We start from the raw sequence: 23,244 nt of genomic DNA on the forward strand, positions 1-23,244 counted from the left end.
TAGGGTTAAAGGTGTGGGTGTGGTCATAGCCATCTTGGCATCCAAGGGCAATGCATTACTCATGTTTCTGGTGATGCTGGTGTGAACAAACCTACCATGCTGCAGTTGTATGAGAATATCTCACGTACAGTTATATAAGGTATATAATTCTTGATAATGATAATACAATGACTGTTTCTGGTTTGTGTATTTCCTATACATACATAAACAAGTAACATAATCATTTTCATTGACTATGTTAATAGGACAATATACTTCTTATTGTTATTTCAGAGTATACTCCTTGTACTTACCTTTTTTAGATTAACTGTAAAACAGCTTAGGCAGGTTCTTTAGGGGGTATTCCAGAGGAAAGCATGTCACCGGAGATGACAGTCCATGCATGTTGTTCTCCCAAAGACCTTCGAGTGGGACAAGATGTGGAGATGGAAGGCAGTGATAGTGATGATCCTGACACTGTGTAGGCCTAAGCTAATGTGTGTTTGTGCCTTAGTTTTTTTTTTTTTTTTTTTTTTTTTGAGATGGGAGTTTTGCTCTTGCTGCCCTGGCTGGAGTGCAGTAACACAATCTCAGCTCACTACAACCTCCGCCTCCCAGGTTTAAGCAATTCTCCTGCCTCAGCCTGCTGAGTAGCTAGAATTATAGGCGTGAACCACCACACCTGGCTAATTTTGTATTTTTGGCAGAGACAGGGTTTCTCCATGTTGGTCAGGCTGATCTCAAACTCCCAACCTCGGGATCCACCCACCTCGGCCTCCCAAAGTGCCAGGATTACAGGCATGAGCCACCACGCCTGGCCTGTGCCTTAGTTTTTAACAAAACAGTTTAAAAAGGAAAAAAATTAATTAATAGAAAAAGCTTATAAGCTTATAAGTTTTAAAAAAAGTTTATAAAGTAAAAAAGTTATAGTAAGCTAAGGTTAATTTATTATTGAAGAAAGAAATTTTAAATGAATGTAGTGTCATCTAAATGTACAGTAAGTCTACAGTCGTGTCCAATAATGTCCTAGGCCTTCACTTTTACTCACCACTCACCCACTGATTCACCCAGAGCAACTTCCAGTCCTGCAAGCTCCATTCATGGTAAGTGCCTCTACAGGTATGCCTTTGAAAACATTATTTTGTACCGTATTTTTTACTGTGCCTTTTCTATGCTTAAGCATGCAAATGCTTACCATCGTCTTACAGTTACTTACAGTATTCAGTACAGTCACATGTTGTACAGGTTTGTAGCCTAGGAGTAATAGGATGCACCATCTAGCCAAGGAGTGCTGTCGGCTATACCACTTAGGTTTGTGTAAGTGCACTCAATGATAGTTGCACAATGATGAATCACCTCATGATGCATTCCTCAGAACATATCTGATACGGTTTGGCTGTGTCCCCCGCCAAGTCCCATTTTGAATTGTAGCTCCCATAATCCCCGAATGTTGTGGGAGAAACCCAGTGGGAGGTAAATGAATCATGGGGGTGGGTTTTTCCCGTGCCGCTCTCCTCACAGTGCCGCTCTCCTCACAGTGCCGCTCTCCTTACAGTGCTGCTCTCCTTACAGTGCTGCTCTCCCTCATGAGATCTGGTGGTTGTATAAAGGGAGTTCCCCTGCACGTGCTCTCCTGCCTGCCACCACGTAAGATGTGCCTTTGCTCCTCTTCACTTTCTGCCATGACTGTGAGACCTCCCCAGCCATGTGGAACTGTGAGTTCATGATTTCTTTTTCTTTATAAATTACCCAATCTGGGGTATGTCTTTATTAGCATTGTGAGAAAGGATGAACATACTATCCCTGCCATTAAGTGACCCATGACTGTATATAGTTCCTTTTTAGCTTAAGAGAGAAGGCCAAACAAACAATAAGTTCTTTTTTTTTTTTTTTTTTTTTTTTTGAGACGGAGTTTCGCTGTTGTTACCCAGGCTGGAGTGCAATGGCGCGATCTCGGCTCACCGCAACCTCCGCCTCCTGGGTTCAGGTAATTCTCCTGCCTCAGCCTCCTGAGTAGCTGGGATTATAGGCACGCACCACCATGCCCAGCTAATTTTCAGTATTTTTAGTAGAGACGGGGTTTTACCGTGTTGACCAGGATGGTCTCGATCTCTTGACCTCGTGATCCACCTGCCTCGGCCTCCCAAAGTGCTGGGATTACAGGCTTGAGCCACCGTGCCCGGCCTTAATAAGTTCTTATAATGCTTCAAATGTACAAATAATTTAAATAAATTAATATAAATGTTTCTCTCTTGAATCAAAGGAATTTACAGAGAAAAGGAATTTATGATGGGTTTAAATGATTTTAACTGCTCTGATTTCTGCTTTTAAAAATCTTGCTAAGGGAAGAGTTTTAGACAAAGCTGTAATTTCCCTGGTAGGAACTCTTTTCCTTTATTTCCATGTTGTGGAGAGGGGCCCACAGGCTCCTATGAGGGGTCTACTAAGGAGTCTTTAACATTAGCCATTATACTCCTTTGTATCCTTTTATTTTCTCACCAATTAGTCACTTAAATTTTTTATTTGCTCTCTGTAAAAAGTCTTTTTAATTTAAAGAGACAGTAAAAAACTGGAAATCTTCTTAGAAGCTTCTGCACATCAGTGGACATCTCTAGGTGGCCTAGTTTGGAAGCCCTAATTTTTAAAAGCACTTCTTTTTTTTTTGAGGCCGAGTTTCACTCTTGTTACCCAGGCTGGAGTGCAATGGCGCGATCTCACCGCAACCTCCGCCTCCTGGGTTCAGGCAATTCTCCTGCCTCAGCCTCCTGAGTAGCTGGGATTACAGGCACACGCCACCATGCCCAGCTAATGTTTTTGTATTTTTAGTAGAGACGGGGTTTCGCCATGTTGACCAAGATGGTCTCGATCTCTTGACCTCGTGATCCACCCACCTCGGCCTCCCAAAGTGCTGGGATTACAGGCTTGAGCCACCGCGCCCGGCTAAAAGCACTTCTTAAAGTGTGGTGTGATTCATATGGAACATTCAAGATAATGGCCATTATATTTTAAAATTATCTTTGCTGTAATTTGCCCATTGGTTTAAAAATGTGCATGATAATGAGCTACAATGTTTGAACATGTAGTCAGTTGGAGTCCCTAAAGAAGGACTGTCTCTTCAAGTTTTAGAATTTGGGAATCCCATTCTGTTTCATATTAATTTCCCAAGAACAAAAGGAAAAACTTCATAAATACACTCACCACAAATGTGGTACAATCCACATTTCTATTCAGCCGTTTTCTTGGGGGCTGCCAACCTTTTGATCAGGCATCTGCAGAGGCAGGCCTCATCACCTGTGTGCTCCAGTAGACAGAGAACCAAAATAGTGTTGACCTGTGCCCATGATTATGTTATTTTGCCCTTGGAAGATGTTCAGAAACAAGAAAAATCTAACTCACCAAAATTGTCAACCAGATATGCAGATCAAACCAGAAGGATGATGGCCTTTACGCTTTTATATTACCAGATGTTGAATAAAGTTAACCAAAATTCAGGAGGAACCAAAATTTGAGAGGAGACTCACTGAGACAAAGGGACAACTCATGAAAGTGGGGAGTGCAAGTGTGTTGGTGGGTACAGCACATAGTCCTGGGGGCCACCAGTCTATCTGAGGTGAAGCTTGCTTTGGATTCCACTTCTGACACCATTGTATATAAACCTAAAAATAAAGGAATAGGCTTTCCAGAACAAATCTGTTTATCTGGGAATAGTGGGGGATTACAACCTCAGGATACGTGGGCTGTAATGGATCATAAGTATATCCAGGAGTGTTGGGGCAGAGGAGAATCTTTTAGAGAGAAAAAGAGGGCCACATAAGTTGCTTTAAAACAAAGTGCCAAGATCACAGAAGCTCATGACAAGAGTTGGCATTTGTTCATTGGTGGAGACGGTCATTGCTAGCTAAGGGCCCTGGTGTAGGCAGCTTACCTAAAACACTGTAATATTGAGGAAGTTCTTCGGATAAGTTGCTCTAGGGTACATGCAAGGCATGTACGGTATGTGGGACAAGTGCGCATGCAGGAGGTGGAGGAATTGCTTGCGATAAGACAGGGTGCAGGTATGCAGGCTCCTTCTTTCATGGCCCCTGACTCCATTTTGTTAGAGTTTTGACATAAGTTACTCCATTTTGGTCCCAGCAACTTTCACAATTCCAGTGAATCCAGGGTTCTAATTGAATAGATTGCAATTGATTGATTTTGCAAATAGTGGGCCCTAACATAACATTGTGAACACGATCCATGTTTACTCATTTCATAAACCAGTTGTAGGCCGGGCACGGTGGCTCACACCTGTAATCCTGGCACTTTGGGAGGCTGAGGTGAGCGGATCACAAGGTTAGGAGTTGGAGACCAGCCTGACCAACATGGTGAAACCCCATCTTTACTAAAAATACAAACAATAGCCAGGCATGGTAGCAAGTGCCTGTAATCCCAGCTACTTGGGAGGCTTAGGCAGGAGAATTGCATGAACCTGGGCGGCGGAGGTTGCAATAAGCTGAGATTGCACCACTGCACTACAGCCTGGGCAACAGAGCGAGACCCTGTCTCAAAAAATAAAAAATAGACCAGTTGTAAACCTGTTTTAACCAATCCTGGGCTCAATCCAAATATTGTAACTGTCCTGCTGCTTTTTTAGTTAACCATTGTTCTAATAAGTGGATCTCTTTTAATTCCCGGGACTTGGGGATCTTTCGTTTTGTTGAGATTTTTGCAGGGCTGCTATTTGTTGTAAAAATTTGGCTGAAAGATAAGAACGTGGATGTGTGTAGCTATGTGATGTGCTTTGCTGAGAGCAAGGAAGATTATTTTGAGTCACTGCACCTGCTTGCCTTGCTGGCTGTAATGCAAAAGATGATCCTTTCAAATAAAGGAGTGTAGAAAATGACCGTCCCTCAGCCTCACCAATCAACTGGAATCACTTCCAAGGAAACAGATTCAAATCAATAATCCAAACCCCACCCACAGCCAAGTCTTTCTGAACAATAGCTGTTACAAAGGTCGCAGGAACATTAGGTGCTCAATTCTATTTTAAGTAGCATGGTTGGCGCTCAACCCCAAAGTCAGGTTTAAGTAATCAAACCAGTTGTTAAGTAATTAATGAATTTTATTCTGCCTCTTTATTTAAAAAGGACCTGACGGGTTTTACAACTTAAAATATGGTGAAAATGAAGCATTTAAAAAGAGACTGGAAGCTCCGTAATGGCAAAGAGGGAAATATTCTATTAGAAATGTGGATAAGTAGTTTGAGCATGAAATTTGACTTTGGGCTTCCTAGCACTCAAGGCAAAGAGAGAAATGGTGGACCCTATAAATTTAATCACCTGATTTTCAAAGAAGAATAAGAACAAGAAGAAGTAGCAGCATCCGCATTTTGTTTGTTTACAAGAAGCATTGTTGTTTGGGGAAGCAAACATTTACTTGGCATTACCTTTTTGGAAAATTAGATTTCGTAGATCCTCATGTAAGAGACTTGGGGTAACTTGCTCAGAGATGTCTTCGACTGTGGTTTTGCAGAAGCAAAAATGGCTTAAGACTTATTGTGAAATCAAGAAAGCTTGAATCAGTGATTCTTCTTCTGGGGAGAGCAGTCAATTTATAATTAAGCTCCTGCATCAATGCCTGATTCCATGTCATATTTATTTTTGACTTTGGTTCAAGGATAAGAGGTGGTTGCTCACAATGACTTGAGTTCCAGAAAGATGGATTTTTGAGTCACAGCCGATACAGGTGACACAAACAAGCCAGCTTGAGTCAGCCACCAGAAAACCCCCATTCCTTCTATTTCCACTAGTTGCTCAATACTGTGTTTACCTCTATGAGCTACTCTCAAGAGAGAAAGTGAAATAACCAGGGTGATCTCGGCTAGAGTTGACACAAGGACTAGCACTGACTTCACGGACTGAACAGGAGTTTCAGCTGTTGGAAATTCCCAGTGTGCACATTTTGGCATTTCCACCTGGAATGTGGTCCTGCTGGGATGGTGACAAACAGCCAGACCTGTATGAGTGGCCTGGGCTCAAAGGCAAATGTCCTAACCTGGGCTGGGCTTCCCGAACCAGCTGACAAGCTGGCCCAGTTCCAATGTGTAATCTTGTATACAAAGGCCACTTTTCTTGATTCACATTTGCTGGGGATTCATTTAGTTTCTTGCCTTCTCTCTTCTACTTTTGCAACCAGCTGCAAGAACTGCATTGCAAAGGCCTGTAGGGGAATATTTAGAATAATAGTGACCCCATCACTCCTGTAGGCGGTTCCCAGGGAAGATTCCAGCTTCTCTGGATTGATAACCAATGCTTTGCACAAGGAAAGGGTACAGAATTCAATGCAGACATTCCATCTCCTGCTTCCAGCCTTCTTAATGAGAAAGTTTCCACTTGCGGGGACAGCTCAGTGATGAATTCTCTTTAGCTGTGTGTCTTTGGAAGGCACAGGATCCTTCTTAGGGTGCCAGGTGAAGGGCAGGGGTGGTGAGTAACAGTCTTGTCTCTAGGACAGTGCGCTATTTTATGGTCAATGGAAGGACATGAGTTGGCTTTGGGAAGCAATGGCTGGGGCTGTCCCCTTGCTGCCAATGTCAAGTCAGAGGATAGGAAACAAGCTCCCCAATTTTCCCCAGTTTATTAAACTGGTGCATTCTGGGGCACCCTGTGCAGTTCTGAGCATGGCAGTTGTGGGGTTTTCCCTGTCTGGGTGAGTCAAGTGATTCAGTTCTCTGGCTAATTTACTTTCTTGGCACTTGGCTGTAAGTCTTTGCTCTAGAAAAAATATGCTTCTCAGAAATGGGTGTAATTTGGCTAAACCACCTGCAAGAGAGCCAGATATCTCTGGAGAAATTCTCTAGGCTCCCCAGCCATCCAGGAATTAACATTAATTGAAAAAATTAATAATAGCAGCTATTCTTTATATAGTACTTACTATGTTCCAGCCTGTGTTGTAGGCATTTTCCATACATTTATTCATTTGATATTCATAAAAGCCCTATGATGTGGGTGATGTTGTTATCCTCATCTACAGATGAGGAAACTTGGGAGAGAGAGGTTCAGTAACTTGCCCAAGGTCACATAGCGGTGGGAAAAAAGTATCTGTGAAAACCTGCAACTTTGTTCTTCTCTTTCAAGATTGTTTTAACTATTCAGAGTCCTTTGGGATTTCATATGAATTTTAGAATAAGTGTTTCTATTTCTACAAAAAATATCATTTGGGATTTTGATGGGAATTGCATTGAGTCTGTAGATCACTTGGGTAGGAGTGACATCTTAACAGTATTAGTCCTCCAATCCAGTGAAAAGGCACCGAATGGCTTTTCTTTTAATCATGTCTTAATTTTTTTTAGCTATATTTTGGTAGCCTTCAGTGTATACGTTTTTCATTTCCTCAGTTAATTCCTAAGTATTTTATTCTTTCTGGTGCTGTTGTAAATGGAATTGTTTTCTTAATTTCCTTTTCTGATTGTTCATTTTTAGTGTAGAGAAATGCCACTGATTTTTCTGTGTGATTTTGTTTTGTGGAATTTTGCTGAATCCTTTCTTAGTTCTAATAGTTTTGTTATGGATTCTTTGGGGTTTTCTACATATACCATTACGTCATTTGTGAACAGAGATAATTTTACTTTTTCCTTTCCAATTTGGATGCCTTTAATTTCTTTTTCTTGCTTAATTACTTTAGCTCATTCTTTCAATATGATCTTTTTTTTTTTTTGAGACAGAGTTTCGCTCTTGTTACCCAGGCTGGAGTGCAATGGTGCGATCTCGGCTCACCGCAACCTCCGCCTCCTGGGTTCAGGCAATTCTCCTGCCTCAGCCTCCCGAGTAGCTGGGATTACAGGCACGAGCCACCATGCCCAGCTAATTTTTTGAATTTTTAGTAGAGACGGGGTTTCACCATGTTGACCAGAATGGTCTCGATCTCTTGATCTCATGATCCACCCGCCTCGGCCTCCCAAAGTGCTGGGATTACAGGCTTGAGCCACCGCGCCTGGCCTTCAATATGATCTTTTTAATATGATGTTGAATCCAGTTTGCTAATATTTCATTAACTTTCACATCAATATTCATCAGGAGTATTGGTCTGCAGTTTTCTCGCAGTGCCTGTGTCTGTGGTATCAGGGCCTCATGGAATGAGTTAGGAAGTATTCCCTTCTCTTCAATTTTTGGGAAGAGTTGGAGATGGATTAGTGTTAATTCTCCTTCAAATGTTTGATAGAATTCATCATTGAAGCCATAAGATCCTGAGCTTTTCTTTGTTGGGCATTATTTTGATTACCAATTTAATCTCCTTATTAAAACTATAGGTCTATTTAGATTTTTTGATTTCTTCATGATTCAGTCTTGGTAGCACGTGTTTCTGGGAATTTGTCCATTTCATCTAGGTTATCCAATTTGTTGGTTTACAGTTGTTCAAAGCACTGTCATAATCCTTTTGATTTCTGTGAAATCAGTAGTAATGTTTCATTTCTGATCTTCGTTGAGTCTTCTCTCCTTTCTCCCCTGGTTGATCTAGCTTGTCTCTGTGAATTTGACTGTGCTGGATACCTTATGTAAGTGGAAATAGTCCTTTTGCGTCTGTCTTATTTCACTTAGCATAATGTTTTCAACATTCATCCATGTTGTGTATCACTTTAAAAAAAAAAAAGGTGCATTTGCTTGGTACTTATGTGTAGAAGGGATCTTAAGCATTATCCAGTTGTTTTTAAAGATGATGAAACTAAGAAGCAGAGTGGTTAATTGACTTATTCAAGGTCCTTAGGTAGTTAAAGGCAGGGTAAAGGCCAGAACTCAGGTCTCTTAATAAAGTGTTGAATAGAAGTGCTGATAGTAGGCTTTTTCTTTTTTTTTTTTTTTTTTTTTTTGGACAGGGTCTTGCTCTGTCACCCAGGCTGGAGTGGCAGTGCCGTGACTGCGTCTCACTACAGCTTTGACCTCCAGGGCAAGAGTGATTCTCCCACCTCAGCCTTCTGAGTAGCTGAGACTACAGGTGCACTCCAACACTCCTGGCTAACTTTTATTTTTATTAATTAATTATTTATTTATTTATTGCAGAGACAGGGTCTTGCTATGTTGCCTAGGCTGGTCTTGAACTCCTGGGCTCAAGCAATCCATCTGTCTCAGCCTCTTGAAGTGCTGGGATTACAGGCATGAGCCACCCACACCCAGCCAGTAATCGATATTTTTGTCTTGTTTTCAAACTTAGAAGAAAAGTATTCAATAGTTTATCACTAACTTGGATGTTAGCATAAGTATTTTGTTGGCATTATGATAAAAGGTAGCAACAAAATGTCTGCAAAACCCAAATGTCTATCAAATAAATTTACATAGCAATGAAAAAGAATTAATTAATAATACGTTCAGCAGTATGGTACCTCTCTTGGCTATAACAATAAGCTAAGAAAGCCAGACACAAGAGTACATTCTATGAGATTCTACTTTTATGAAGTTCAAGAACAGGCAAAATTAATCAGAGTGCTGGTCACTGTAGGAGGTGGACGAGGAAGGGGCATGAAGGAACCTTCATAAACTGGTGCATTCATGAAGGGGAGGTGTCTTATATCTTGATCTGAGTGATGGGTACAGATATGTATGTATGTGAAGATTCACTGAGCAGGCCTGGCACAGAGGCTTATACCTGTAATCCCAGCACTTTGGGAGATTGAGGCAGGTGGATCACATGATGCCAGGATTTCGAGCCCAGCCTGGGTAGGGCAACTCAGCAAAACTTCATCTCTACAAAAAATGCAAAAAGTAGTCGGGTGTGGTGGTGTACACCTGCATTCCCAGCTCCTCAGGAGCCTGAGGTGGGAGGATCACCTGAGCTTGGCAGGTCAAGGCTGCAGTGAGCTGAGATTGTGCCACTGCACTCCAGCCTGGGTGACAGAATGAGACCATGTCTGAAAAAAAGAAATTAAAACTAAAAACAAACACAAAAACAAAAACCCCACTGAGCAGTATACATACAACTAATGCACCTTAATAAAAAAAACTTAAAGTTGTGCTTTAATGGAAAAGTCAAAATTCTGTGTGTTTTCCATGGATCTAAAACAGTGTTTCCATCAGCGGCAGCTGTTATTCTGCTATGGGACATCCGTGATTGTGCTTCTTAAACTTTTTGTTTCTTATTGCCCATGCCCTGTGCCATAATTAAATATTCCAGTTTTTAAAATATCTCTACAAGCCAAAGAGATTTTGTAGGCTTTACTTTCAGCAGTTTCTATTAGTAAAACTGTAGGCTTTTGGGCTATACCTTTGTAAACTCCTTCTGAACATTCTGATGGCTGCCAGGACTGCCTGCCCACATGGCTTGAGACTGACTGCTCCATGGTGGCCCTTGATACAATAATCTTTTCAAAAAAGGGGAAACCAAAGATGATCTGCAAAAGTGCAAATGGCTTGTTCTTGATGGATGTGTGTTGACCCCTAGGGATATGATCAAGGCACTTGTAGATCATCAATACAATGATTAGTCTAGAATTCTTCCAGGGCTGCGCATTAGGCTCCCTGGTGGTGAGAATTCTCACCTGCTCTAAGGACATCACAAACTCTGATAAAACCCTGCTGGACATTTGCTTACATTGATAAATTCCCTTTATTTATATTTGTTTGTTTGTTTGCACCAAATTACGTTTGGCAATCTGCAATCTGCAATTTGCCACTGAAAACATCCTAACTGATACAGAAAGGAAACTGACCCTGAGAAACTATCAGGTGGCAATTGGAGCCACTGACATTTAAATCTTAAATCAATGAAATGAAGGAGGTGCTAGTCCGCCAACAAATACATGAGGAAACTGACGTTCTGCAAGGAGTCAGAATTTGAATTCAGATCTTAGTCTTAGTACTAGGATCGAAGACCTAGTACCTAAGATCTAGTACTAAGACCATGAAAGACTTCACGGTCTTTCCACAACTCATTATCTCCCTCTTAACCATCAGGCCCAAGACTGTTCCACAGTCTAGTTTGAAGATGTTCTCTTTGATGGAGACCAGCCTAAAAACAGATGATTTCCTCTAACCATTCCTGTCCTATACAGCAACACAGTATCTCCAAAGTTATTTTCCATGCAGCCAAATGACTTGGGAAATGCTACTCTATCTTAGAGCCACAGATGCATTGGCACTGTAAAGGTTGTAATGGGCTATGCTTTTGTAAACTCCTGAACATTCTGATGGCTGTCGGGACTGCCTGCCCCCATGGCTTAAGACTGACTGCTCCATATTGGCCCCTGATACAATAAATAATCCTTTCGAAAAAGAGGAAACTAAAGATGATCTGCAAAAGTGCAAACAGCCTGTTCTTGATGGATATGTGTTGACCCCTCGAGACCCTGTCGTTTAAAAAAAAATGGTCTTATTCCCAAGCTTGATTATCTTCCATGCCAATTTCTCTTCTAGGAACCCATCACTCTGCTAGTTTTTGGTGTTTCTTCGTAAGACGTTTAATACATAAAAACCTATAGATGATAAGTTCTTCAGTAAATAACCTGCTTATTAATACTTAAACACTTAATTTTAAGTGTTACCCAAACTTATTGGTCACAGAGCCCTGTTCTGGAGGAGTATTTATTAAAATTTTGGTGGGATACTAAGGGTTCTCAAATAGAGTTTCAGAATGCTGATGCCATGGGCCAAACCCTGGGCTTGGTAGCAGAGACTCTGTTGGGTAACTCTTATGAGTCTATTTACCTAAGCTTCGCTGCATCAAAGTAACCTTCTTTATAAGGAGCTGTTAGAATTCAGATAAGATGCAATAGCCTGAACAGACAACATCTGCTGTATGTTTGTTCTGCCAGGCACAGCTTAAACATGAGTAAGTAAAATTTATGTAGGTAAAAAGACAGCATCAAAGAATATAGTATAAAAATTGGGCTGGGCACAGTGGCTTATGCCTGTGATCCCTGTGCTTTGGGAGGCCAAAGTGGGAGTATTGCTTGAGCCCAGGAGTTCAAGACCAACTAGGGAAATGTGGTGAGACCCCATCTCTACAAAAACTTTTTAAAACTTAGCTGTGTGTGCTGGTACACTCTTGTAATCCTAGCTACGTGGGAGGCTGAGGCGGGAGGATCAGTTGAGCGCAGGAGCTTGAGGGTGCAGTTAACTATAATGGTGCCACTGCCCTCCAACCAGGAGTGACAGAGTAAGAACCTGTAACTTAAAAAAAAAAAAAAAAAGGTCTTATTCCCAAGCTTGATTATCTTCCATGCCCAATTTCCTTTCTTGGAGCCCATCACTCTGCCAGTTCTCGGTGTTTCTTCCTAAGACATTTAATGTATAAAAACCTACAGATGCATCCTTCCCCCACCGATTGTTCACAAATCATGTTATACTAAAACACCTTGCCTTTTAAACTTAAACATCTACCTTGGAGGTTATAACGTATCAGTCCCTAAAGACCTGCTTTTTGTCTGTAAGTTACAGAGACATCATCAATTTCTTTTTTTTTTTTTTTTTTTTTTTTGAGACGGAGTTTCGCTCTTGTTACCCAGGCTGGAGTGCAATGGCGTGATCTCGGCTCACCGCAACCTCCGCCTCCTGGGTTCAAGCAAGTCTCCTGCCTCAGCCTCCTGAGTAGCTGGGATTACAGGCACGTGCCACCATGCCCAGCTAATTTTTTTGTATCTTTAGTAGAGACGGGGTTTCACCATGTTGACCAGGATGGTCTCGATCTCTTGACCTCGTGATCCACCCGCCTCAGCCTCCCAAAGTGCTGGGATTACAGGCTTGAGCCACCGCGCCCGGCCATCAATTTCTTTAATGTAGTTTATCTCATGCCCACCCTTACATTCACAACACATCATCTGGCTTAGTTGGTCTTGCCCACAGGGGCCTGCTCAGGAATCTACATACACACCTACACATGTAACTGAATGTGGGCTGAGGCAACTTTAAAGCTGGACCAAATGAAGAAAACCAGAGAGTTGTCATGTGCGGTGGCTCACACCTATAACCCCAGCACTTTGAGAGGCCAAGGTGGGCAGATCATGAGGTCAGGAGCTCGAGACCAGCCTGGCCAATATGGTGAGACCCCCCGTCGCTACTAAAAATACAAAATTTAGTTGGGCGTGGTGGCATGCCTATAATCCCAACTACTCGGAAAGCTGAGGCAGGAGAATCGCTTGAACCCAGGAGGTGGAGGTTGCAGTGAGCCAAGATCGTGTCATTGCACTCTAGCCTGGGTAACAAAGCGAGACTCCATCTTAAAAAAGCCAGAAGGGCCGGGCGCGGTGGCTCAAGCCTGTAATCCCAGCACTTTGGGAGGCCGAGGCGGGTGGATCACGAGGTCAAGAGATCGAGACCATCCTGGTCAACATGGTGAAACCCCGTCTCTACTAAAAATACAAAAAATTAGCTGGGCGTGGTGGCGCGTGCCTGTAATCCCAGCTACTCAGGAGGCTGAGGCAGGAGAATTGCCTGAGCCCAGGAGGCGGAGGTTGCGGTGAGCCGAGATCGCGCCATTGCACTCCAGCCTGGGTAACAAGAGCGAAACTCCGTCTCAGAAAAAAAAAAAAAAAAAAAAAAAAAAAGAAAGCCAGAAGGTTTGATGGGAATGATTGAACCCAAGTGCTGCAAGGAGGATGATACTCGTTTTCCTCTGCGGTAATCAAATCCACATGCGACAGAACAGAACCTCTCTGGACAGTCTCTTTTCTCACCCTGTAGGGGTGGACTCAGCCCTTCAACACACCCTGCAAGTGCCAACTTCACAGCATATTAGTAAGAAACAGGTCTGTTACCAGCTCTTTGGTGGAGAGGTAGGAAACATGTTTCCCATGACTCACACACCGCATGGCCACCTCATCACTTCATCAAGGCCACCTCATCACCTGCTCTCCCTCAGCCTCGCTCGCCTCCTCTTCCACTATATCTTCCTCTCAGCTTTCTCCTTCTTCCCTTTCTGGTCCAGAGCAATTTCACTGTCTTGCCTTCTCCGCTTTGCATCCTCACGCCCACTCCCTCGACGGGCACAGAGCATTTCTCCAGTATAGCCTCTGGCCTATCTGCATCAAAATCACCTGGATCCTGCCCAGGACTCAAAAGAACTAGGAATTGGGAGAGGAGGGGCCTGGAATCAGCATTGCTAGCAAGCCCCTAGGTGGTCTGTAAGTGGACTAAATGTTGAGGACCAGATGTGGAAAGTTGGCTTTGGCACCATCAGCTGGACGCAGGAATTTGGAGCCAGGTTGATGGGGTTAAGTGATATTGTATGTGGTGGCCTGTGGGTAGAAAAGCCACCATCTGGGGATGCTCTATGCAGAAAGGGACCATGGCATGGCCCCACTATTACTGAATCTGATCTCGGGGGTGAAGGAGGAAACGGCACCTCTTGCTTTGCATGTGGCCGGCCCTGCTTGGAGACCGGCAGTTGTTCCCTTTATTAAAAAAATGAGGGTAGAAGTGATGTGCAGTGCACAAAATCTAATTGCGCAGCTTGATGGATTTTTACTTACTTATACTCCTGTTGAGCCACTGCCCCCATCAGGATATAGAGCATAGGCTTCCTTGAGCCCCCTTCCTCATATCTCCCTGCCACTATTTTAACTACTGTTCTGACCTCTATCACCATGGATTAATTTTGCTTGTCTTGGAACTTTGTGTAAATGGAATCACATGGGCTGTACTCTTTTGTATTTGGCTTATTATTTATTTATTTATTTATTTATTTATTTATTTTGAGGCAGAGTCTCACTCTGTCTCCAAGGCTGGAGTGCAGTGGCATGATCTTGGCTCACTACAACGTCTGCCTCCCAGGTTCAAGTGATTCTCCTGCCTCAGCCTCCTGAGTAGCTGGGACAGGTGCCAGCCACCATAATCCATAATACAAAATCAGCTGGATTACAGGTCCAGCTGATTTTGTATTTTTAGTAGAGATAGGGTTTCACCATATTGGCCAGGCTGGTCTCGAACTCCTGATCTCAGGTGATCTACCTGCCTCGGCCTCCCAAAGTGCTGGGAGGACAGATGTGAGCCACTGTGCCCAGCCATATTTGGTTTCTTTTGCTCCACATGATGTCTGCGAGATCCATCCATGTTTTTGCATGTAATAGAGTCTGACTTTTCCATTGCTGTATACCAGAGGTCAGCAAACTATTTCTGCAAAGAACCAGATAATAAATACCTTTGGTTATAAAAGTCATAGTCTCTGTTACAACTTTTCAACCCTGCCATTGTAGCTCAAATGCAGGAATAAACAATACACAAACAAAAAGTAGGCTACAGGTTGGCCTGTGGATCACAGTTCACCAACCTCTGCTGTACAATAATTTGTTATAAATCACCATAAATACACGACATAAAGAATTATGACTTATGGCCGGGCGCGGTGGCTCAAGCCTGTAATCCCAGCACTTTGGGAGGCCGAGGTGGGTGGATCACGAGGTAGAGAGATCGAGACCATCCTGGTCAACATGGTGAAACCCCGTCTCTACTAAAAATACAAAAAATTAGCTGGGCATGGTGGCTCGTGCCTGTAATCCCAGCTACTCAGGAGGCTGAGGCAGGAGAATTGCCTGAACCCAGGAGGTGGAGGTTGCGGTAAGCCGAGATCGCGCCATTGCACTCCAGCCTGGGTAACAAGAGCGAAACTCTACCTCAAAAAAAAAGAATTATGACTTATAATGAGAATTGGAAATAATTATGAATATAGCACAATGTATTTAGTTACCCATTCTCCTGTTATGGGTGTCTGTGTTATTTCCACTCTTGGATACAATGATTAGGGCTGCACTGTGTTCAGTGAACCTGTGCACTCGTTTTGTGTTGTTGTCTTAGTAGATACTGCCAAACGGTTTTCCAAAGTAGTGGCCCCAAAGTACACTCCACTAGTAAAGTTGCTTCACAGTCTCAAGAACACTTGAAACTGTCAAAGTCTTTAGCTGTATGACTGTTACATTTTTATGAGGTCCAATTTAACAATCTCTTCTTTACGGTTAGAGCTTTTTGTGTTCTGGTTAAGAAATCTTTGCCTGCCCCAAGATCGTGAAGATACTCTCCTGTTTTCCTCTAGAAGCAGGAAGGTCTACAATCTTCACATTCACATCTAGGCCTATGATCCATCTTAATTCCTTTTTCTGTTTGATGTGAGGCAGGAGTCAATGTTTATTATAGTTCATATGTGAAATCATCTTGTCCTCCGTACATTGTGATAGGAAGGCTGCAAGTATGGTCGAGGTCTACTCTTTAAATAAAATCTGAATGCCGGTAGTATTTTCAAAGCTGGGCAGGGTCTCTAGACTGTGTGCCAGGAGGAAGAAATGAAGGGGAGTGGCTCTAGATGATATGGGCTGCAGTCATCTGAAATGAAGGCCATCCAGGGAAGGGAGGTTGATTCTTTCCATCTGTAAAGTTCTCTGACTCTGTAACACTTAGGGAGTATCACATTAGGCCTTGATTTTTCAGCTGTTGCTGGAAAAACCAGAGATTTCCAAGAAACTACCCTTAGGAAAAAGAACCTAACTGTGCATTTAAAAATGTTTTCATTTCTTTTCATATCGCCCAAGCCAAATTTTTGCTTCCGGAGGAAAATAGGCTCTAAATCCTGAAAGACTAAGTAAGCCAATGCTAGCAGCAGCAGTAACTGGGGAAAATCCTGTGTGTTTCAAGACCAAGAACGGTTTATTTCTGTCAGTGACAGAACGGGTGACCTGGCTCAGGTTTTGAAGACATCAGACTGTGGGCTAATATTTTCCAGACAGATGAATACTGTCCAGCGCTTTCCTGGACCGCTCCCCAGAGCCTGCTCTCTGGCTACATGAGTGAGCCTGGGCAGCCACGCTGCGTTTGCAAAAGGCAAGAAAGCGGCTTTTGTGTACATCACACTGATCTTCTGGGCACTGGGTGTTGGTTTTTTCCCCACCATTGCCAGAGTGGGAACAACCTGTGTGGATTTGGACTTGGCTGGTGGGCGCTGAGCCGGGGGTAAATAGGGAGTGAGAGTCTGGGCCCTCGAGTTGCTGCCGGAAGAGTATTTCATTCCCTGACTCGGGGTTTATTCCAGAGCACCTGGAGTCTGTGGGGCAGCTGTGCCTGGGGATGAGGCACCTCGGCTCTGCGGGCTCCAGCATCCCGGGATTATCTTTGGGGCCTGCTCTCTTTGGAAAGCAATAGTAATTGCAGTTAACAAAAAATTTCTCCTCTGCCTTATTAATTGATGCATTTGTCCAACAGATATATATTGAGGCAGGCACTATGCACAGCACACGTATACATTAATGAGCAAAACAGACAAAAATCCCTGCCTTTGTGGGGCCTTCATTCTAGTGAGGAGAAACAGACAATAAACAAAAAATATATAAGTGATGATGTAGGGTGTGAGGTTGAGCTCTGGGGGAGATGCACAGAGCAAGGTGGGGGGTCAGGAGGGTGGGGGTCAGGAGGGTGGGGGTCAGGAGGGGGGTCAGGAGGGGGGTCAGAAGGGTGGGGGTCAGGAGGGGGATCAGTAGGGTGGGAGTCAGGAGGGTGGAGGTCAGGAAGGTGGGGGTCAGGAGGGTGGGGATCAGAAGGGTGGGGGGTCAGGAGGGTGGGGGTCAGGAGGGTGGGGGTCAGGAGGGGGGTCAGGAGGGTAGGGACCAGGAGGGTGGGGGATCAGGAGGGTGGGGGTCAGGAGGGTGGGGGGTCAGGAGGGTGGGGAGTCAGGAGGGTGTGGATCAGAAGGGTGGGGGGTCAGGAGAGTGGGAGTCAGGAGGGTGGGGATCAGGAGGGTGGGGGGTCAGGAGGGTGGGGGTCAGGAGGGTGAGGGTCAGGAGGGGGGTTGGGGGGGTCAGAAGGGTGGGGATCAGGAGGGTGGGGGTCAGGAGGGTCGGAGGTAGGAGGGCTGTCATTTTAAATAGGGGTGGCAGGGCTGGCCACAGTGAGGAGGTGACACATGAGCAAAGACTGGAAGTGCCCGGAAGTGAGTCGTGTTATCTGCAGGGAAAGTTGTCCATGCAAAGGGACACCTCTGTGGAGTTCTCAAGGCTTTGTCTTGCCCCAAAATTAGGCAAATTCTAAATCTGAGTCTTAGAGGAGTAGAGAAGGAACTCCCTCCTTCCTTCTGCACGTATTACTTCAGTGCCTGCCACATACCAGACACTGTCACACTCTGGTTCTCCTTCAACAGAGAAACAAAGGACAACAAAGCTTGGAGTGGACTCTCCAAGCTTCTCAAAACAGAGTTGGACATCTTCAGAAATGCCCCCAGTGTGGCAGGCCAGATGGGAATTTAGTGATGGATTAAGTCTTTCTCTAATATTAGAACCTCATAGATATCCCTGAAATGAAATGAAATTGTAATGTGTTCACTCCAACTATTTTTATTTCATCCCAACTAACCCCTATCTTCTGAGGTTTTGATGGGCATTTTAATTAAATCATGAAGAGCCCTTTGTCTCCTGAGAAAGGGGATTGAAACCTCCCATCCCTCCGCCTCTCTCCTATCCTGAGTGCTAAGGAATGTGCCTTGTTCTCCGCAGGGTGTTGGGGTGGCAGGACCCAGTTCTGGACACAGCTTTCACCCCAAATCTTACTGCCAAGATCAGAAGGAATCTTCCCAAGAGAGAGAGCAGCAACCACTTGCAGATGGAGCAGCTGCAGGATCCCAGGTACTTGGTAAACATCACTGAAAACAACCTGCCTCCATCCTGTGTGTCTGTGCATCCTCTGCCCTGACCTGCTGTAAGCAGCTGTGAACCTTCTCATCGTTACACTTCAGCTCTACGCCCTTCTAACATGACGGGCCAGAGCTGTCTGTTGCTGTGCTGAGAATAACCTTGCCTGAATAGTCCATGCTCATATTACTATAAAGGAATACCTGAGACTAGGCCAGGCGTGGTGGCTCATGCCCGTAATCCCAATACTTTGGGAGGCCGAGGTGGGTGGATTACCTGAGGTCAGGAGTTCAAGACCAGCCTGGCCAACGCAGTGATTCCCAGACTCTACTAAAAATTAAAAAATTAGCTGGGCACGATGGCTGGCACCTGTAATCCCAGCTACTCAGGAGGCTGAGGAAGGAGAATCTCTTGAACCCAGGAGGTGGAGGTTGCAGTGAGCCAAGATCGTGCCACTGCACTTAAGCCTGGCCATCAGAGACCTTGTCTAAAAACAACAACCACAACAACAAAAACAGAGACTAGGTAATTTGTAAAGAAAAGTTGTTTAATTGGCTTAAAGTTCTGCGGGCTGTACATGAAGCGTGATGCTGGGATCTGCTTCTGGGGAGTCCTCAGGAAGCTTTTACTCATGCAGGAGGCAAAGCAGGAGCAGGCACAGGACTGAGAGAATAGGAGGAGGTGCTGCACACTTTTAAAACAACTGTGAGAACTCACTATTACGAAAACAGCACCAGCAGGGAAATCCACCCCCACGATTCAATCACTTCCCACCAAGCCCACCTCCAGCACTGAGGATGACAATTCCACATGAGATCTGGGCAAGGACACAGATCCAAACCCTCTCACTGGGGATTTGTCATTCATCAAGTCATTCACGCACTTCCTCGTTCTATAGTCATTCTTTCATTTCCATATTCATGTCCCATAGGTCCTTTCACGTTAATGCCTCCAACATCGAGTTCCTGATTTTATTCTACTCCTAAATCAGTTTCTCTTCCTGCCTTTCCTGTCTCAGTCAGGGGCATCCCTGCTCCTCAGTCTCAACAGCCAGAAACCTAGGAGTCACTGCCGACACCTCTGCCCCCTCACCTTCCATATGCATTCATCATCAAGCCTGTCTTCAACATTTCCAGCCCTACTCCTTCCATTCATCCCCTGTGTGACCTTGGGTAAGCTGATTAACCTCTCTGTGCCTTTCCCCATAGTAACATGGTGATAATAATATCACCATCTCAGAGAATTGTTTTGATGGCGGTAGGAGTTACTGCACATAAAGACATTATCTAACGCATAATAAGAACTAAATATATGCTAGCCTAGCGAGATGATGGGAGTAGGTTTTTCTCATCCTGTAGCCAGATGGGAGTCCATGGTAATTCATAAGATTACATTTGTAATGTAATGCTTTAATTTGAATGCATGAAATATTACATTAAATTATAATAAAGGAAAAAAGTTTATCTTAACAAAAAATGATTCAGTGAAAGAATAATGACATGAAAAACCAGTCACATATATTATTTATTAAGCAAAAACAATGCCACATTACAAAACAGTGCAAGTGGAGTGATCTAATTTTTATAGAAAAATTGTGTGTGTGTGTGTGTGTGTGTGTGTGTGTGTATGTGTGAATAGAAGAACCAGCCTAAATGATAATAGTGTAACTACCCTCTGGGTGATAGAATTATATAGAGTTTTAAACATATTTTTGTTGATCTATATTTTTCTACAATACATTATATGTAATTTTTAAATTTTGTTTTTGGAGAAAGGGCCTCACTCCTATCATCTGGGCTGGAGTGCAGTGGTGTGATTTGGGCTCATTGCAACCTCAACTTCCTGGGCTCAGGTGATCCTCCCACCTCAGCCTCCTGAGTAGCTGGAACTACAGGTATGCACCACCACACCTGGCTAATTTTTTAACCAGGGTTTTGCCCTGTAGAGACAGGCAGTGAATATGCTCTCGAAATCTTGGGCTCAAGTGATCCACCCTCCTCAGCCTCCCAAAGTGCTGGGATTACAGGCATGAGCCACTGTGCCTGGCATATATAATTCTTATAATTAAAAAGTTAACAAAAAGAAAAGTAAGCAATTGCCGTGCCCCTGGGTAGCTCTTATCTACAGGATGAGGGGCCCACACTCCTTGGCACGGTCCCCAAGATCTGGTCCCTTCTATGATCCCGTCATTTCCCTTCCCCTCCCAGCCACACACACACACACAGATACACACATGGCTGCACACACTAGTGTCTTCGTGTTCCCTCCAACTCTTGTGCGAAATGTGATCCCCAGTGTTGGAGGTGGGGCCTGATAGGAGGAAATTGGGTCATGGGGGCGGATTCCTCATGAATGGCTTAAGGCTGTCCTTATGTTAATGAGTGAGTTCTCATTCTTGACATCATGCAAGATCTTGTTAAAAAGAGCCAAAGAGTCAGGGACTTACCCGTTTCTCTTGCTCCCTCTCCCCATGTGACATACTGGCTCCCCTTTGCCTTCTGCCATTATTGGAAGCTTCCTGAGGCCCTCACCTAAAGCAGATGCCAACACTTTGCTTCAAGTACAGCCTGCAGAAATGTGAGCCAAAGAAACCTCTTTTCTTTGTAAATTACCCAGTCTCACGTATTCCTTTATGGCAATACATATCAACTAATACAGAAAATTGGTACTGAGGAGCATACCAAATTTGTAGTGAACCAACATTGAGTGTACAATATTGTAGTTCAGCAATATTGAAACTACAGTTGACTCCTGAACAATAGAAGTTTGAAGTGCATAGGCCCACTTATGAGTGGAGTTTCTTCTACCTCTGCCATCCCTGAGAGGAGACAGCAAACCCAACCACTCCTCTTCCTCAACCACCTCAACATGAAGATAACGAGGATGAAGACCTTGACTGTGATCCACTTCCACTTAATGAATTGTAAACACATTTTCCCTTCTATACGATTTTCCTTCTTTGAGACAAGGTCTTGTTGTGTTGCCCAGGCTGGAGTACATTGATACAATCATAGCTCACTGCACTCTAGAACTCCTGGGCTCAAATGATCCTCCCAGATCAGTCTCCCAAGTAGCTGGGACTACAGGCATGCACCACTGTGCCCAGTTAATTTAAAAAAAATTTTTTTTTTTTTGGTAGAGACAGGGTCTCGCTTTGTTGCCCAGCTTAGTCTCAAACTTCTGGCCTTAAGTGATCCTCTTACCTCAACTAAATTATTGGGATTACAGGTATGAGCCACCTTGCCCGGCCACTTACGATTGTCTTAATAACTTTTTTCTTTCGTTTACTTTATTGTAAGAACACAATATTTAATACATATACAAAATATGTGTTAATCAACTGTCAGGTCAATAAGGTTTCTGGTCAACAGTAGGCTATTAGTAAAGTTTTTGGGGACTCAAACGTTATACAGATTTTAGACTGTGCAGGGATCAGTTCCCATAACCCCCACATTGTTCAAGGATCAACTGTACTTAGAGTTCCCCAACCCCAGCCCGCTTTCCCAGGCCTCCGTGCATTTGCATGTGCTGTTTGCTTTGCCTGGAACTCCCTTCCTCTTGTCAGCTCAGTGAATGTGCTCTTCAAAACTTTGCTCAGTGATCCATACAAAACAACATTGACAAGTTGTAGTTCATTAAAAGTAACACTTTTGCTTTGCAAAATACACTTTAAGAAACTGAAAAGACTGGGAGAAAATATTTGCATACCCCATATCCAACAAAGGATTTGTATCCAGTCTATAGAAAGAATCCACAAAACTCAGCAGTCAGGAAACAACACATTTAAAGACTGGGGCCAGGCATGGTAGAATCCCAAAACTTTGGGAGGCTTTGGCAGGTTGATCACTTGAGGTCAGGAGTTCGAGAACAGTCTGGCTAACATCGCGAAACCATGTCTCTACTAAAAATACAAAAATTAGTCCTTGACGGTGGCAGGCACCTGGAGTCCCAGCTACTTGGGAGGCTGAGGCAGGAGAATCGCTTGAATCCAGGAGGCAGAGGTTGCAGTGAGCCAAGATTGCGACTGCACTCTAGCCTGGGCAATAGAGGGAGACCTTATCTCAAAAAAAAAAAAAGAAAGAAAGAAAGAAAGAAAAGAAAAAATAAACAAATTTAGAGATTGAGGAAAGGTTTGAATAGAAGCTTCACCAAGGAAGATACACAAGCGTGTAAAAAGATGCTGAGGCCGGGTGCGGTGGCTCACACTTGTAATCCCAGCACTTTGGGAGGCAGATCTCTTGAGCCCGGGAGTTTGAGATCATCCTGGGCAACAAATCTAGATCCCATCTCTACCCCAAAAAAAAAAAAGTTAGCCAGGTGTGGTGGCATGCACCTGTAGTTCTAGCTACTCAGGAGGCTGAGGCAGGAGGATCACTTGAGCCCAAGAGGTCAAGGCTGCAGAGAGCTGTGACCCCACCACTGTCTCCAGCCTGGGCGACAGAGTGAGACCCTGTCTTAAAACAAAAACAAACCAAACCCTGTTTAGGTGCTACTTGTCCTGGGAATCCTCCTTCATCCTCCTGACACTCTGAGTTACATGGGGAAAAGTATATTCAGACGGACAGGGGACCTGAGGATCTCCCTGAAGGATTCTCTGAGTTAGGTGGTAATTGCCAGGTAATCTCATGCAAGTGATTCAACCTTTCTCATCTCATTGGGAGAAAACCCAAGAGTCTCCATGTTCTACGTGGACTGAT

General features: G+C 43.9%; 1 long non-coding RNA gene across 1 annotated transcript in view; it reads left to right on the forward strand.

Annotated features, from left to right (window-relative positions):
• The first annotated feature begins 874 nt into the window (after positions 1-874).
• Positions 875-23,244, forward strand: part of LOC141581942 (uncharacterized) — a 31,677-nt gene continuing 9,307 nt past the window's right edge. The window contains exons 1-2 of the long non-coding RNA XR_012514768.1: positions 875-1,694; positions 18,413-18,541. This is a non-coding gene — a long non-coding RNA (uncharacterized LOC141581942). The remainder of the gene's footprint in view (positions 1,695-18,412; positions 18,542-23,244) is intronic.

This window comes from Saimiri boliviensis, chromosome 17 (genome assembly GCF_048565385.1).
Source record: "Saimiri boliviensis isolate mSaiBol1 chromosome 17, mSaiBol1.pri, whole genome shotgun sequence".
NCBI lineage: Eukaryota > Metazoa > Chordata > Mammalia > Primates > Cebidae > Saimiri > Saimiri boliviensis.